This window comes from Dromaius novaehollandiae, chromosome 4, assembly GCF_036370855.1.
Source record: "Dromaius novaehollandiae isolate bDroNov1 chromosome 4, bDroNov1.hap1, whole genome shotgun sequence".
In the NCBI taxonomy this organism is placed as follows: domain Eukaryota; kingdom Metazoa; phylum Chordata; class Aves; order Casuariiformes; family Dromaiidae; genus Dromaius; species Dromaius novaehollandiae.
Window position 1 is genome coordinate 5524981 of NC_088101.1, and position 15411 is coordinate 5540391.

General features: G+C 40.3%; 1 protein-coding gene across 2 annotated transcripts in view; it reads left to right on the forward strand.

Moving 5' to 3' along the window:
- The first annotated feature begins 4664 nt into the window (after positions 1 to 4664).
- CSGALNACT1 (chondroitin sulfate N-acetylgalactosaminyltransferase 1) overlaps positions 4665 to 15411 on the forward strand; it is a 52624-nt gene continuing 41877 nt past the window's right edge. The window contains exon 1 of one of the 2 annotated variants that reach the window (XM_064510267.1): positions 4665 to 4902. The gene's annotated coding sequence lies outside the window, so the exon portion shown is untranslated. The remainder of the gene's footprint in view (positions 4903 to 15411) is intronic. The other variant, XM_026116688.2, reaches the window with a different exon arrangement.

Here is a 15411-nt window from a genome sequence, read left to right on the forward strand (position 1 = left end):
TGGACCACTGCTCTCCTGCAGTGGTCACTGCTGAACATCAAAGTGCCCTTTGAAAAATCCAGGGCAGTATTGCCACTGCCTGGGCTTGTGCTGCTCAGAGGGTCTTGTAGCCCAGTACCCAGGTGACCAACAGCAGATGGCCAGGAAGAGCAAGGCCTTTTTCTGCAGATGCTCTCCTAGCTTTCAACAGCTTGGAGTTAAGATTTCCTTAATAATAGCTACCTTTCAGTGGTCTAGATGTTCTTTGAATACAAGTAAATACAAGTCTGTCTCTCCTTTCTGCTTCTGTTCCTTACCCAGCATGTTAAGTTCCTAGTCTTTTTCCTTGTTACTTTCTTTGATCACTCCTTTCAGGTAGGCTGTTCATTTCTAGAATAGGCACGTTGCAGACTGCACCTGTTGATTAAATCTGTAAAACTCCACCGTTAGGAGACAGTGAGATTATCTATTTAGCAAACAGTTGTAATAGACTTACTCTCTGATGGAGGTAAGTCACTAAGGGACAAGATCTGTTTTGCTGTTGTGTCCACTGTGGCATACTTTGCCTCATTCTTTCTCCATTATTGCACAAGGCCCACAAATGCTGATTGCTGTACTGAACAATGTGTTCTTATTGAGCAAAGCTGCAACAGATTTTCAGCTGTGAGGCACTGTAAAATCCTTGGTCTTACATCGTTTCTGGGGTTCAGAATGAAATATCCCATGAGGCCTGGAAACCTGGCTTCTCTGCCCCCTGCACCCAGGCAAGAGCCAATTCCTCTTTCTAAAGCCACCACCAGCATTATCTCAGGAGCCTTTTGCCAGCTTTTGGTGAGAATGTTGCTTTTTGATTGCACTCAGTGATCACAGCGATGGCCTGTGCTTGGGAGTTGTATGCTGTGTGAAAATTGGGAGCCATCAGCAAGAGAGGGACTTGCTAAACCCCTGCCCTCTGAGGGAGGGAAATGATTCCAGACCAATTCAGCTTACTCTTCCTGTGCAAAAGAGGAAGAGCAAGCACTCGAACTATTGTCTTTTCATGCCCTAATTCTGTTTCCCGCTGCTGAATTAATAACAAATCCTAGTTGTGATTCATGGCACATGATCACAGTGGCAACTATTGTACAAGTGCCTCATTGAAGGCAGTTGACCCTATCAATTCATCAGTGCCCAGCAGTGCATGCAGGTTCCTGTTCCTTGCCCCTTTTCTTATCTTTCTGTTCATACACCAATCAGTTGCAGTCTGAAGGAACACAAAGTATATGATTAATTTGCCATTCAGAAAGGTGACAAAGCCATGTCAGAAAGTCAGGTGCCTCTCATACAATAGCCACAAGCCACCTCTTCCTCTTCCCCTCCTGCTCATGCAGTCTAGTCTACACACTGCTGTAGAGTGGCACAGGTCCTTAGGAAAGACCTTATGGTCCTGCAATCTACTGTAAATGCAAGAATGTTAATTAGTAGCTGATGTGTAGGTCTATCCAGAACTCTTCCCTTGTGCAGATATGTAGGTTTAATTTTCAAAATTTGAGTTTTGCCTTGAGAGGCTGAATGTGGATAACGGTGCTGTGGAATATGGATAACGGTGCTGTGTATTGTGTTTTCAGAAATTGCCAATGACTGATGTGGTGGTTGTCACTTCCTTTGGCCTTCTTGTGAGGCCAGGATGAAGATGCTACAAGAGCAAACTGGGTAGCAGTGCATGTTCGAAGCTGTTGCCTTTGAAGTGGAGTAGATGTGTGAGGAGTCCTCTGCAAAACTTCCAGTGCAAAGCAGCCCCCAAGACAGCAGCTAGTCAGAGAGATAACGGGTTTTGGACTGATTTCACAAGGAGTCCTAAAAGCAGGAGGTAGCTATATTTAATCCAGTAGACAAAGCGGGGGGAGTACCTCCATTGTAGTAGGAACACCTCTTTTTTGTGACTGTGTGTTAACTGGATGCTTTGGCATTTTTTTTCTTTAAAATCTGTGAATAATCTTTTTTTTAAATTAATGCTCTGCTGCCCCTCACAGAGATTTGTGGAGTCCCTGTCACTGCATTTTTTCCTCAAGCAACAGCTGTTTGCTTATCTACTCAGCCCTCCAGGGAAAGAGGACATGGGAGTCCAAGTCTGACGTCATGTAAATAGTGTAGCTTATACCAGGCAAGAAGTCTGAAGGGGACGTAGATGTAGGTAGGAGCCACGTGAAGAGGATTCAAGCTTGGAAGAGCAGAGTTAATAGGGGCTTCCATTAAGCATGCCCAACCCCTGGACTTAGGAAGTAAAACCCTTCACTCTGTGATAATTTCAAAGATGTAGGAGAGATCTGTCCTGTTTCTTAAGCAAGACATCTGAGTAGCAGCAATACATGTGGTAGATGCAGGCAGCATAGCAGGGAGCATGTGTCCAGTGCAGGGATAGATGATCTGCAAGGCAGCTTTGCAGACCTTGACTGCAGTGCGCCAGATCGGTTTTACACCACCAGTGAGAGGCTCCATTAGGGCAACTGTGGCACTCTGGTGGACACAGAAGTGTTCAGAAGGTGATTAAGTTAGCACTGAACAGTGGCAGATGGCTTTGAGTGTCATTTTCCACCTTCTAAAATTCTAGATATTAAGATCTGGAAAGCCTGAATCCCATTAGTGTCCTATGGGCAAGGCCTTGGAGAAGACATTAGATGTTGAGCTAGCTGTGCGGTGACGTCTGCTATGTCAAAAACTAGAGGTCAAACCTCGTGGAGGTTTTTGACCAATTACATGTGTTTGGGCTTTATGAGGAGCAATTTCTACAGCTAAGTTGTCTGAGTTGCCTGCGACTGAGAATTTGAGGCTGAGACCAAATGGCTTAGAGCTGAAAGGTATCTGAGTGGCAGACCAGGAATAAGAACAAAAGGAGACTGGGAGTCCAAGTGCAGAACTGGCCAGGACATTTGGGATCCAACACATATCCCTCTCCACAGACTGGTATCTTGTTAATGACTTGATAGGTGGCAATGTCAGTACAAGTGTGCATGTTTCAGTAGATCTAGTGCCTTCTCATGAAACAACAGCACGGAGATCTGTCTCTAGGAGTGTCCATAATATTTCACAGTTAAATCCAAATTCCTGCTTCAAAACATTTTTTGTTTGGCACAGTCCACTTCATTTCTGTAATAGCCTAAAGCAGCTGTTATTAATTGACCTAATTTTCACAGAAGCATGGAACAATTTATGTTGAAAGGGACCTCAAGAGATCATCTGGTCCAGCCACCTGCTCCAAGCATATGTAACTACAGATAACTGCACTTTTATGGTCCTAACATAAACCAAAAATACATTTCAAGCAGAGAGCAAGTGTGATCAGCTTCCCTCAGGCTGCAATTTCATAGTGATGAGCAGTGGAAAATAGGTGTTTGTGATGGGAAACACTTAGCTAGTCTTATGGGCAGGTACTGCTATTACGAGAAGTGTTAAACTACTTTCCTAGCCGTTAGGTCTGGGAAACTGAACTGGGTTGTAGTTCTCCTCCACCCAGCATAGACAGAGTTATTAATCAACATAATCTCATTTGGCTAGAGTTACGCTTATGGCTGCAGTGACACTGCGGCTGAAGCTCTGAACACAGTGAGTTGTCCAGGTGTGATGAAAGCATAATACAGCATGCTGATTACAGCTCTTGCTTGATGCACAAAGGAGCTTGGATGGAGTGTGTGGGGTTTAAAGCTTAGAAAATACCATCTTTAACTTGTATTTTAGATGCACGTTACTCAGAAACTTATTCTGCCACATACAAAAACACTTTTTCAAGGAGAAATTAGGTATTTGTAACTTTTTATTTGAGAAAGTCGTCCTTTTTTGCCTTTATAGTTAGTGAAGCTTAGAATGCAGTTCAACTGGCCAGATAGAGGCACCTGGATGAGAGCAGGTTGAACTGTGCTCTGAATGCCTTTGCTTAGATCTCTGTTGCTTTTAAGAGGGATGCAGGGTCATTTCCTCAGATGTAGAGAGCTGTATAGTAATTCCCCATATTTGGTGATGAACGTGGTTTTATTCACTTCTAACCAGGCTGCTCAGTTTCAGTGTTCTCTTCACAGTAAATGTAGTGCTTCAGTCTCTGAGGATGTCTTCTGTCATGTAGCGGTTGTTCCCAGGAGATCTGGTTAATTCATTTCTTGTAGCCACAGACTGACAGCCATCCCAGTTCTCTGCAGTAAACACAAAGCAAATCAGCAGCATGTGACTACTGATTTCCTTTAATCAGTAAGTGCTGCTCGGGCTGCAATGTCCTGATGGAATCTAGATGGAATTACATTAGAGACTTTCTCTGTAAGTACAGTGTCTTTCAAATTTACTTTCTAACAGCATGCTGAACGATGTAAGCAGAGAGTTTTAGCAAGGCAGTGAGTCACTCAGCAGCATCCTGTTCTTAAACTCAAGTGAAGATTACTAGTTGGAGTATGTCTGTATTTTCCCCAAGAACATGCATTTCTTATATGTCAATGTCGGTATGTATATGTATGTAATTACCCTCATCATGTGCAGCAAAACAGTTGACAGCTTGTTTATAGAAACTGTCCTTCAGAGCGATTGCCTCTTGAAGGAGCATAGCTCATGTAAGAGGAGTGGGACTGTCTCCAGCCAGCCCTGGGAGACGATGCTGAGAGCATATTGAAAAGCTGTCTTCAGCAAAGGCTTGCCAGTTTAACAACTCTGTTCACTGTTCCTATTGCACACTGAGCTCTTTGACGCAACAGAAAGAGCTGCTTTTTTTTTTCTGCTTTTTTTTTTTTTTTTTTGCTTCCTCTTAAATCCGCCTGGCCAATTTAAAGCTTGTGGATATATTTTCCCCCTCAGGGAGAGCTTATGTGAGGATTTTGTTTTTTAACAGTTTGTTCCGTGAAACCATTTTTTTTTATTGTTTGCTGTTAGAAAATGTTGGAGCTGAACACGAGGCTTTCATTGCAGGTCAGTGGATGAACTCTTGACCAAAGCATTTAACATTCAAGTGTAGCTTTAGAAAGCACTGTAGTTTGGGAGGAAAAAGCAAGTTAGCGAGGTTGTATCATTTGAGCCCATGTGCGCCTAGTACTGGAATAGAAATCTTTTCAGATCTTCGGTGACTGAGTTCTGTGCAGATGAATTTGCCATCTTTATTTTGTAGACAAACGTACCAAATTAAAATTTTACTGAAAACAGTGAGATGACATCACATTTCTGTCTCTGTTATTTAGTTCCTGGATGTCTGCACTCCCTCAACATGTAATAAGCCTTACTGGGAATTTTAAGAACAAAGTTTTTCCCTCTCCTTTATTTTGAAAGCATTGTCTTTTTGAGTTACTTTTTTTTTTCTTCTTTTCAACACACTTTACTGGAAAACATGTTACTCCTGGGCACATGCTGTCTGCAGGGAAGATAGTTATTTGCTATTTTGTACTTCTTGTGTTATTTGCTATTTTGTAGTTCTTAGATTTCTATAAAGAGAGCTAAGAAAGGATGTAGACATATTGTTAATGTTTCTCTTCAAGCTGTATTTGAGGTAAGGCAATCTTCTTTCTCTATCTCAGAAATTAGTATATAGTAGAATCCGTTTTTCTTTCATTGCATTTACTGAGATTATCCTGTTGCTATTTATTCTTTTTCTCTCTGATTATAAAACATGAATATTTGTCTGTCACAAAACTGTTCCTTGTCTATGCAACACTTAAAATCCTATATTTTTATTTCAGCAATATCTGCATCTGCAGATCTGCATGTTTCTATTTGGTGGTGTACCCTAGATTGGGAGAATGCTTAAAAATAATGATAAAATGTTTTTATAATTGATTTGGTTTTCTCCTCTATTATTTTCACATTAAGTGTGTGAGTGAGTGGTTTTCTTGCCATTAGTAGGCAATTCTTACGCAAACTTTGTAAAACTGAGTTACAAATTGTTTCCACTGTGAATCACTTTACTTGTAGGATGACTTTTCTGGAAATGTTAAGTTAATTGTTTTCAAACATATACAGCACATTTCTGGTGTATTGTTTTTTTTAACAGTACTCAAAAATTTTTAAAAAGCATCTAGAAAAGTAGTGATTCCTATCAGGCTGCTTATTTCCTTCTTCACTTAATGTCTTAGTTATGAGAAGTGCTTGGCTTTCTAAGCTATTGAGTCATTATTTATGAGGATCAGTTCAGCAGAAAGGTGTCACTGCAACATTGCCCATATGCAACTGTGCTGAAAATGGAATTTGTATGGTATACCACTGTTAGTGGCTTATGATTATTGTCTGGGGAATTAGAAAATATTATTTTTTGTTTCTTTTCAAGCGATTTAAGATGTTGAGATTCCAGGAAGATAGATTTTTCTTCTACTAGTTTCTGTGTGCAGGTTCCCATTTTTATAACTCAAGATTTTGGCAGGTGCCTTCTGTCATTTTATCACTATTTAAATCAATCCTTCTGAATCTTTCTGGCATCTTTTATAAGGGGAAGTTTGTTTTAAGGCAGGCATGCTGTACTGCAGATCCAGAAACCTTTTTGATTTAGAAAATCATTCTAAATCTTTCTTGTTTGGTTCCTCACGTCTCCAAAATGATTTGCTGTTTGAATTCCAAATGGTGTTGGGTCCATTCAAGAGATCTGTCTTTCAGTGTTTTGTCAAGAGCTTTTTTGGGTTTTTTTGTTGTTTTTCTTTTTTTGTCCTGTCTTATCCAGGACAAGTTCTCATCATTGTATTTAATTTATTTCATGTTCTTTGACACAGAAGGATCTCTTTAGTACTGTATGTGTCACCTTCTGTACTTGACTGGCTAGTTTACCTCACCTCTCTTTAGGACATGTGGTTCAATGAAAAATGTCTTTCAGGTTGCGCCTTGTTCTGCACCAGTGAATACATTAACATAACGTTATGCAGAACTCTGACTGGCTTTTGCCTGACACCGAAAGCAGTGACAACTCGCAATGCATTAGGAGCGACTGTTGCCTGAGCATGATCACTGCTGTGCATGACTACCAGGTCTTGTAGTCTGTGTACTTTGGTCTTTGAACAAGTTGTACTCTGATGCTACAAGGACAGAAACCTCACTCCCCGATAGAGTTCTGATGGGAAAGGCCATCCTGGTAGGGTTTGAAGCAGAGAGATATGGCTAGACCCAAATGTGCTACACAGCTGATCCCAAATGTATGATCATCTAGGCCTGGTTAAAATTTTCTCTTTAGGGCTTTGGTTCTGGTTGTTCAGTGTTGTGATATGAAAAAGTTCTCAGTGTTTATTTTCAAACAAAACCTGTAACTGTCTCTTCTGAAGATAGGGCATTTCTTTCATCCCAGGGCAAACTACTTTTCTTGGAGAAAATAGAGCTGTCCCTACCAGCAGGGTGGTCAAACAGCAGATGCTTTGGAATGAACGGTGTTCAGGTTGCCATATTTAGCTTGAGAGGGAAGGTCATGTAGGGAGATGAGGGGAAATGCAGAAAGGATACATTTGGGGAAACAGTATAGATAGGGACACATGAGATAGAAGGCTGGTCAACAGAAGATAGTGTAGAGCTGTGTGTTACTGTCAAGGACGGACCCACTGAAGGAGGTGACAGGATAGAAGAATTGTAGGACATGGAAACTGAAGAGTTTGAGCACCCAATAAATGGACCTTAGGGACACCTTGCAAACTGCTTTCCCCTTAACAATTTAGGGTGCAAGTATTTGGTTCAGTTTGCCTTGTCATGTGTGCATTTGTGACTGCCTGTGCAGCTGCAGTCTCTGTGAGGGCCTCTGAGCACTGTTACAATATTGCATATAAGGAGTTATGTCTGAAGTCATGTCTTGGTCTGAAGAGAGGCCTTTGGCAGAATGCCATGAAGCTGGAGCACTTGGGTGAACCCCGGTGATTTAGCTCATTGTTATAGTTGCATGGGATCCTTTTATTAGGACTTGATTGCGTTTAGGCTCAAGAATAAAGACTTTGATAAAAATACCATACACTGAATGTCTCCCACGGCTTCCAGGGAGCTCGAACAGCTCCATGGCAGTTGCTAATGTCTGCTTCAAGAAATGTCATGAGCATGTCGATCAAGCTGAAAGTACTTTATTCCTTGTGTTATACCTTAGCTGCAGCAAAGCATCAAAAGGTAGGGCATTAATAACAGCTTTTTACTCCTAGGTTTGTTAACTATTCATTCAGGCCACAGCTGTAGATAGTTAACTGGTCAAGGGGGCAGTAAGCCTTTCTTGTTTCTCATCTTCACTGGGAAACACAGACATGGCAGCCTGTTCTTCCAAACACTGTGCTTGGAATTCTTGATTGTGATATTCTTCATATGGACACTTGCTGACAAGTCTCCAATGATGGGTGGGCATCAGAGAAATTAATGATGAGGCTGTAGAAGCTTTGTTGGCCTGTTTTGCTTTTTCTCCAGAAATACTCATGAAGGATCAGCAGTGCAACCACTTTTAACTATGTTTAACTTCTTGGCTGAGAAAAAGTATTGTGAACTATTTAAATTTCCTCCATGGAATGTCAAAAGAAAACCCAGACCACATATCTTCTTCCCCTCACTGGCACCTAAAGAAGAAATGTAATGCGCTGTTCTGCAAAATTAGTATTTCTTCCCTCCTACGTTCTGTGTTGTATTGAGAACAATACCTATTTTTTTTATATATATATAAAGGCAGGATCTTCACTCCTTTTCAGATTCAGAACAGTTACAGTTCTGGATTCTATTCTTTTTTGGTTCATCGTCAACAGATTTATATATTTTAGACAAGACAGTAAGATGCTAACACTTTGTTCCATGCCAAGCACCATCAAAGCCCATAGGAGTGTTGTTAGGAGTACATTACCATCAAACATCATTCAGATCTTCAGTTTGCCCTGAATTCTTCAAAGTTACAGTTCTGCTGTCCCCTCAGTCACGCTGTCATTGAAACCAGCATGCCATTCTGCCAGCTTAATTGGTGGCCTGCTCGCAGCCCAGAAGAATGGGCTTGCAGAGGTGGTGCTATTAATGTAGGAGGAACAACTGGATTGCATGAAGTAACTCAGGCATCTAAGTAAGTTCATTTTTGCTAACGATGCCTGTGAGCTAGATTGGGCAAAATTTAGCAAAGAAGGTGGGGAGGCAACAGTAGAAAAAAGTTTTGCAGGAAGTTTTCACCTTCATTAGCAAGTGGATAGAAGAGATGATAGCTTTCATTTCTATGTCTGTTCCTGTGATGAAGTGGGCTACCTCTCCTTTTACATGAATAGGCATAGTCTTTGTGTTGTGTTGCCTTGATAACAGGGAAGCACAAACCAGCCACTTGGACATGTGCATCACCCGCCTATTCAGAAATGAGAGAATGGCAAAACAGTGCTTAAAAACTCTATTGAAGTGAAATCGTTGGGGAAGAAAGATTTTTCTTCCTTTTTCCTCTCCACTGTGTGACTCAAAGTGGTACTGCAAATTACTGGCAAGAAGAAATGGAACAATATGCACTCCAGCAATCTTGGAATGGTGTGCAAAGACCCCTGGGAATTGTTTCTGCTGGAGAGGGCTGAAGCAGCAGTAGGTTTCTGGCTTGCTATTTCTGAGAAACTTTTTTTTGTAAAGCTAAAGCTATAAATAGTTGACAGATCTTAAGTCGAATGGTTCTGCTGTCTTCCTCTCCAGTATGAGAAACTGGACCAAGATTTATCTGGCCCACAGCCAGATATCAGTAATAATCAGCTGTTTATAATGCTTTTCAGATTTTGATGTAATTCTCTAGCATTCCTGGTTTATGTGTAGTGAAATGACTTACCAAGGGCCTGTCCAGCAGGCCAGTGGCAGAACCAGAAACAGGACTTGTTTCCTACATTTCATCTCAGAGCTACCTGCTAGATTATATGCTATTGTATAGCCATATTTAGGAGTTAGAATAGCTTGATTTTTCAAGACTGTTGAGCCATCTGTAGCTCCGCCTGGTTTAGACAGAATCTAGTAAGTGGTCACTGCTTTGGAAAGTAAGCTCGATTAAGAACTGTGGGGTAGAATACTCAAAGTACAGGAGTGATCAAATATCGAAAGGGCTCCCAGGCACATGCACTGAAGCAGACAGCTTCAGTGGCTTTCAAATGTTACTCTGCCCAGCTGCTTGTCATCAGTTTGTGCTTTCGCTTGCATCTTGTGCTGGGATGTGAATTGTGAAAAGTGAGGAGAGGTTGTCACCTGTACTGTTATCTCTGCTACCAGTGTGATAGTTTCACTCCATCTGGGAGGGCTTCTGAGGCAGAGCATGAAGTACAGTTCAGTCTTGAAAATGCAGTTTTGGTCCTTACATAATTTAAGATTTTTTTTGAACGTTTTTCTGTATGAATTTACTTCAGAGAAGATATCTGTGAAAGTGCTGGCCACGCTGATTACAACATAATTAGATGATGTTATGTATGCATGAGATCAGTGATAATGACTCAGTGTCAGAACAAAGGGGCTTCCAGTTGTGAAGGATGCATTGTGTGCATTTTTAGTTTTATTTTTTTAAAAAAACCCAATCTTCTCAACCTCTGAATGGGCTGTTAGATTTCGGCTTATCCAGTCCAGAGAATGTTGTCCTTTGTCTCTCCTATTGTGTCTGTATTTGGGATCTTTGCCTTTGTGTATCTGACAGCTGATGTTTCCTTGACATTTAGGATGAACACATTGGTACTAGCATCTTTAATAGTGGGAAACTTTAGGAGTTGTACTGATTCAGAAAGGAGGAGCTTTACCCTGGGATATAAAATGTTTTTTTCCCATGTATACTTTTAATGTGGAACAGGTACCTAAGCAAACCTTTTCAGTTTGACTATTCCGAAGAGAGATGTAACAGCTTTGAAACACCCTTTTTACAGGAAACTTGTTATTATTTTATTTGCAAGAAGGTGAAGCTTCTTCATTTCAGAGAAGGGATTTTAAATTAACTTTTGGAAAACTTGTGTAAAGCTATTGGTAAGACACGGCACTGTGTATTCTGAAACGAGTTATCTACACTTGGTTTCCCTCATCAAATTGCTATTAGATAAAAAAAAATTCTGAAGAGAATATATAACACATCAGAACATGGATTCAAATTGTAGCAAATTAAAACTCAGAGAAATAGAAATATTTTCAATTAATCCATTTATTATGAAAACGGTGGTTATTAGCTTAGAAGCTTATCTGGAGATTTGTTTGGGTCACAGTGGTAGAAAACAGCCTAAAGAAAAACGTCACTAATCTTCCAGTTTGCAGGGCAGTGGAAGGTGACATTATGAGATAAATGGCAGTGGTGGGATCCTAAAGTTTTCTCGCACTTAACTGAACCAAGAATATGTATTTATGAATGAATTAATAAACTATTCCACAAATATCCCAGCTTTCTCTGAGAATTTTTCAGGAAATGAAAAGCGCTTATGTAATGTTAAAGGAATGAAAGGAAAATTTCTTAGCAGCAGAGAAGGGAAAATAATGCTTCACTCTTAAATCATGAAGAACTAACTTTACCAAGAAACTAGTTAATTTTAATTATAAAGCACCAGCTATGAAGGTGTGTTTTGAGAACATATCTTGGAAACCTGCAAGAGTATAATAATGAGATGGTGACCCAAATTTTTAGATGCGGCCAAAAAGCATTTTAGAACCATGTGTGTATGTACATTTGCATTTGTCCAAATACAGCTTTAATTTGATTTTCTTCCCCTGGTTCTTGGTCTGCCCATTGCTACAAGAGTCAGGTAGAAGAAGGTTGCTGTAACATCCCTTGTTTGCCAGTAATTCCAGGGAGCAATGTATGTGCTAACAATGCTGGAGCTCTGTGAGATGCTTGAATGTGTGCTGTATTCCATCTGCAGGGAGTATGTGTGAAGCAGACCAGTTCTGTTTCGCTGGAAGTGCCTCTTATGCTGGGGTGATGAGTTTTTCACGATTAGCACAGGTGGACTAGTGAGCCACATCCAAGGAAAATGTAGGGTTTTTAAGAGATTTAAGGGAAGTTTTAACAGATTTTTCCAGATTAGTGTAGGTATGTAATTTTCTTATCCTCTTTGCAGATCATTTGCTTGAGTTGGTGAAAACAGGCTCATCTGGTAGTAAGGTTTTTGTTTTTGTAGAATGGCTATCCATTTCTTACACGTTGATTAGAATCCTTTTGTGTTTGAACTATTAAAAAGATCAGCACTTCTCTGTCCAAGTCAAAAAAGCTTGACTGGAAACTGCTTAGTTATCTGTTGTAACCCTATTAAACCTCGACAGCAAAGGAGACACAAAGGTCTAGATTAGAGTTAGGAATTAGCGTCTAACTAGTTCTTAGTGCCACCTCTTTTTGAGGATGACAGTCTATAAGAACTTTTGAAAAGGTTTCTGCTTTTCTGCTGAAAGCCCCGGGATTTCAGTGAAGTAACGCTTACTTGTTTTTAATTCTGAACCCTGATACAAAGGATTTTGCATTTGTTTGGTATAACACTATGATTTTACTTTCAGGCAACCTCAGGATATCCTTTATGTGGACCACATATTCCTCTGTTATATTGGTCTAGGATTTCCAATTATTTCCATATTCATTGAGCTCCTTAACTACACAACCAGTCGAAACAGGCAGGCTGCTCAATGTCTTTTCCACTGCAGGAGTAATTTAATCAGGGAGCGCCTGAATTATTTTTTCAGAAAGCAGAGCTGTGCATGCCAGGTAATCGACAACAGGATCCAGCATCTTTAATAAAAAGGTTTAGATATTTTGTGCCATTTTCTGCTTCTGCAGCTTGTAGTGCAGCTAACAGTATAGTCTTGATGTCTTTTCTAATATGCATGTTTAAAATATCAGTTAGAGGAGGTTTAGAAGGGAGGATGGATAAGTTATGGGACTGTATATACAGCATATGAGACTGAGTTTTAAAGCTATGGGTCCTGCACTCTAGCTGAGATAACCTAATCACTGTGGTATTTGTTTTACTGAGGTGCTGGTACCCATAGAGGAGATTTAAGTCTGTTTCTTTAACTTTGACTCCTTTGACTAGGAGTTCCCTCCTAGAGTTAAAAAAATCTTTCCGACAAAAGTTTGGTATTGGTACATCCCCACAGAAATTTTTCAGCTTCTATAAAACAGCCGACAAGGGCTGGGCAAGGCAGAAGTCTCTTGCTATCAAGGGGTGTCCAAGGCAAGTGCAAGCTCTTTTTCAGGGTGACTATAGGGAAAGAGAAGGTGGGAGTGGGACAGGTCACAAAGTCCTGTTACGTTAAGTCGCTGTGCTGCGCTCCTTTCTTTCTGCTGAGCACTATTATTTTGGTAAACACAAGCTTAAGGTAACAACTGTATTTTTCTGTTAAATCTTTGGTCCAGATTCTCAACTGGTGGGAACTGATTTTATGTTGGGGGAATTACCCTCTGTCGGCTGAGTATCAAGCCAGCCAGGAGTGCCCCCGCAAAACTTTCCTCCTCAGTAAGACTTTCCTACTTTTTTTTAAGAGTTTTGTTTTCACCTTTATTTTTTCTTTCAAAAAAAGTACCTATAGTTCCTCTGAATTCACAGTAAGCTGTAGCCACAGTTCCTCTCATCTGAGTATGCACCATCATTAAAGTTTTGTGATACAATAATCTGACTAGTAAAGAAATATAACTGACATTTGAATCTGACTTTCAGTAGCATATTAAAAGCTTTCATGTTGGTATAGGCCTCTCTACTTTCTTGTTCTTTCACTGCAGTTGTCATGGGCAAATCCAGTCTTGGTTCCCTTTTTTTCCATTCATATCTGAAGTAAGTAGGCTTCTGTTGTTTATGTCTGTGATAAAGTACTCGCTGGGGAGGGGAAAAAACTCCCACTCTAGGGTTTAATATTTGACACAGAGATTTTGGAGAAGTAGTATTCCGCATATAAAAAATAATGCTAGTTCTTACACAGCTAGTTGAATTTATATTGTCAGATTTCAGATGGCTTTAAGTTCAGTGTCTAGTTTTAAGTTACCTGACAGGGTTTCCATGATAGTGAAGAGAAGAAGCTGCAGGGAGTGATTTCAATCTATAAACATATCCCACTTCTGATTTCTTTCATCTTATTTCAAAGCATAATTACAGTGAGTGTTATCATTATCAATTCTGCTACAGTTGCAAATATCAAGGCATGGAAAGGGAGAGTGACTTGCACAAGGTTGTCTAGATATTGCCCCAAGCTTATAACGGGGAGGAGAATTTGCTTGCATTGGCTGGTATTTAGTCCTGTAACATAATCACATATTTACCTCTCATCTACCAATTGATCAAGACTGTCTTCCAGACCAGTTTACAGACCTTTTTGTCCTGGGAAAGGGGTGTGAGCCTGCACATGGTAACCCAGAAAGTTCAGTAGTGTTTTGGAAAGTCTCTGAGATGCTGCACTTCAGTCACTTCAATGCAGTGAGCGAGCTTTTTCTATTTCTTATGATGTCCTTTTGTGTTTACTCACTCACATAAGGCTTGTTTAAAGAGAGGTTTATTTCCAAGTGAGAAGGACTGTAGTGTAACCTTTGTACGCTGAAAGACACAACTCTTGAGTCACTGCTCCTGTACTCAGGGTATGTACTTTCTACCTAATTTTTACATTGCTCTCTCTGAACCTATTAGCATTGTCAGTAGTAGGTCAAGGCAAGCATTTCAGATCTCTTTGGACTGAATCAACAAAGCATTGAGTGTTTTTGGTCTAAAGTGAGAAAAGCAGAGAATTATTCCCAGTTCATCTGAATTTTTTTTCCTCTTCTATTACATGGGACAGTTTCCTTTAAGTTATGCATTTTTGCTGGCTAAATATTTAACTTTTTGCTGGCTAAATATTTAACTTTTTTCCTCAGCACGTTGTGACTTTTTTCTTAATTTTGATTTTGTTATTTGATCCAGATTGAAATGAACCTTTTACTTTGGCCATTCAGTGTGTTTCAAGAGAAAGGGGAGGAATTTCAAAGTTGCATTGTTGGTTTTCAGATCAGAAAGAAGCTAGGACATGGTGACTTTTCAGTAGAGAATGTTTCTCAGAATTCATAGTGGGGGGGGAAAAAAGGCTGCTGACTCCATGATGTGGTGCCAAAGTCAAAATAAAGACCTGATTCTGCATTTGAATCCACATAGGCTGCAGTTAGAATCAGATTTTAGCCAGTGTCCCAAGCTAAAACTGATGTGAAGCTGCTTTTGCTTTCATGTAGCAGAGAGGTCCCAGAAAAGATGGCTTAAAATTAATCCAAACATGGCTTAGGTGGTACAGGAGATAACAGAAGTGAAAAGCTTCAGTCTTGCCCAGTGAAAAATTCATTTAAGACCAGGGTGCCAGGCTGTATTGTAACTTTATGGATGCAGGTGTTTGTTCTTACCCACACAGAACCACCTATAACTACACAGGCAAGAAAGAAGGCATTGTAGCAGGGAAAACTTCTGGCTTATTCAGCTGAACAAAAGCATCTTGAATAACTTCAAAAACCTCGTTGTTACCAGAGGATCCCCAGTGTGGGCTGATCCTGTAATGGCTACTTCTGTCAGTGACAGTACATTATAGCCTTTC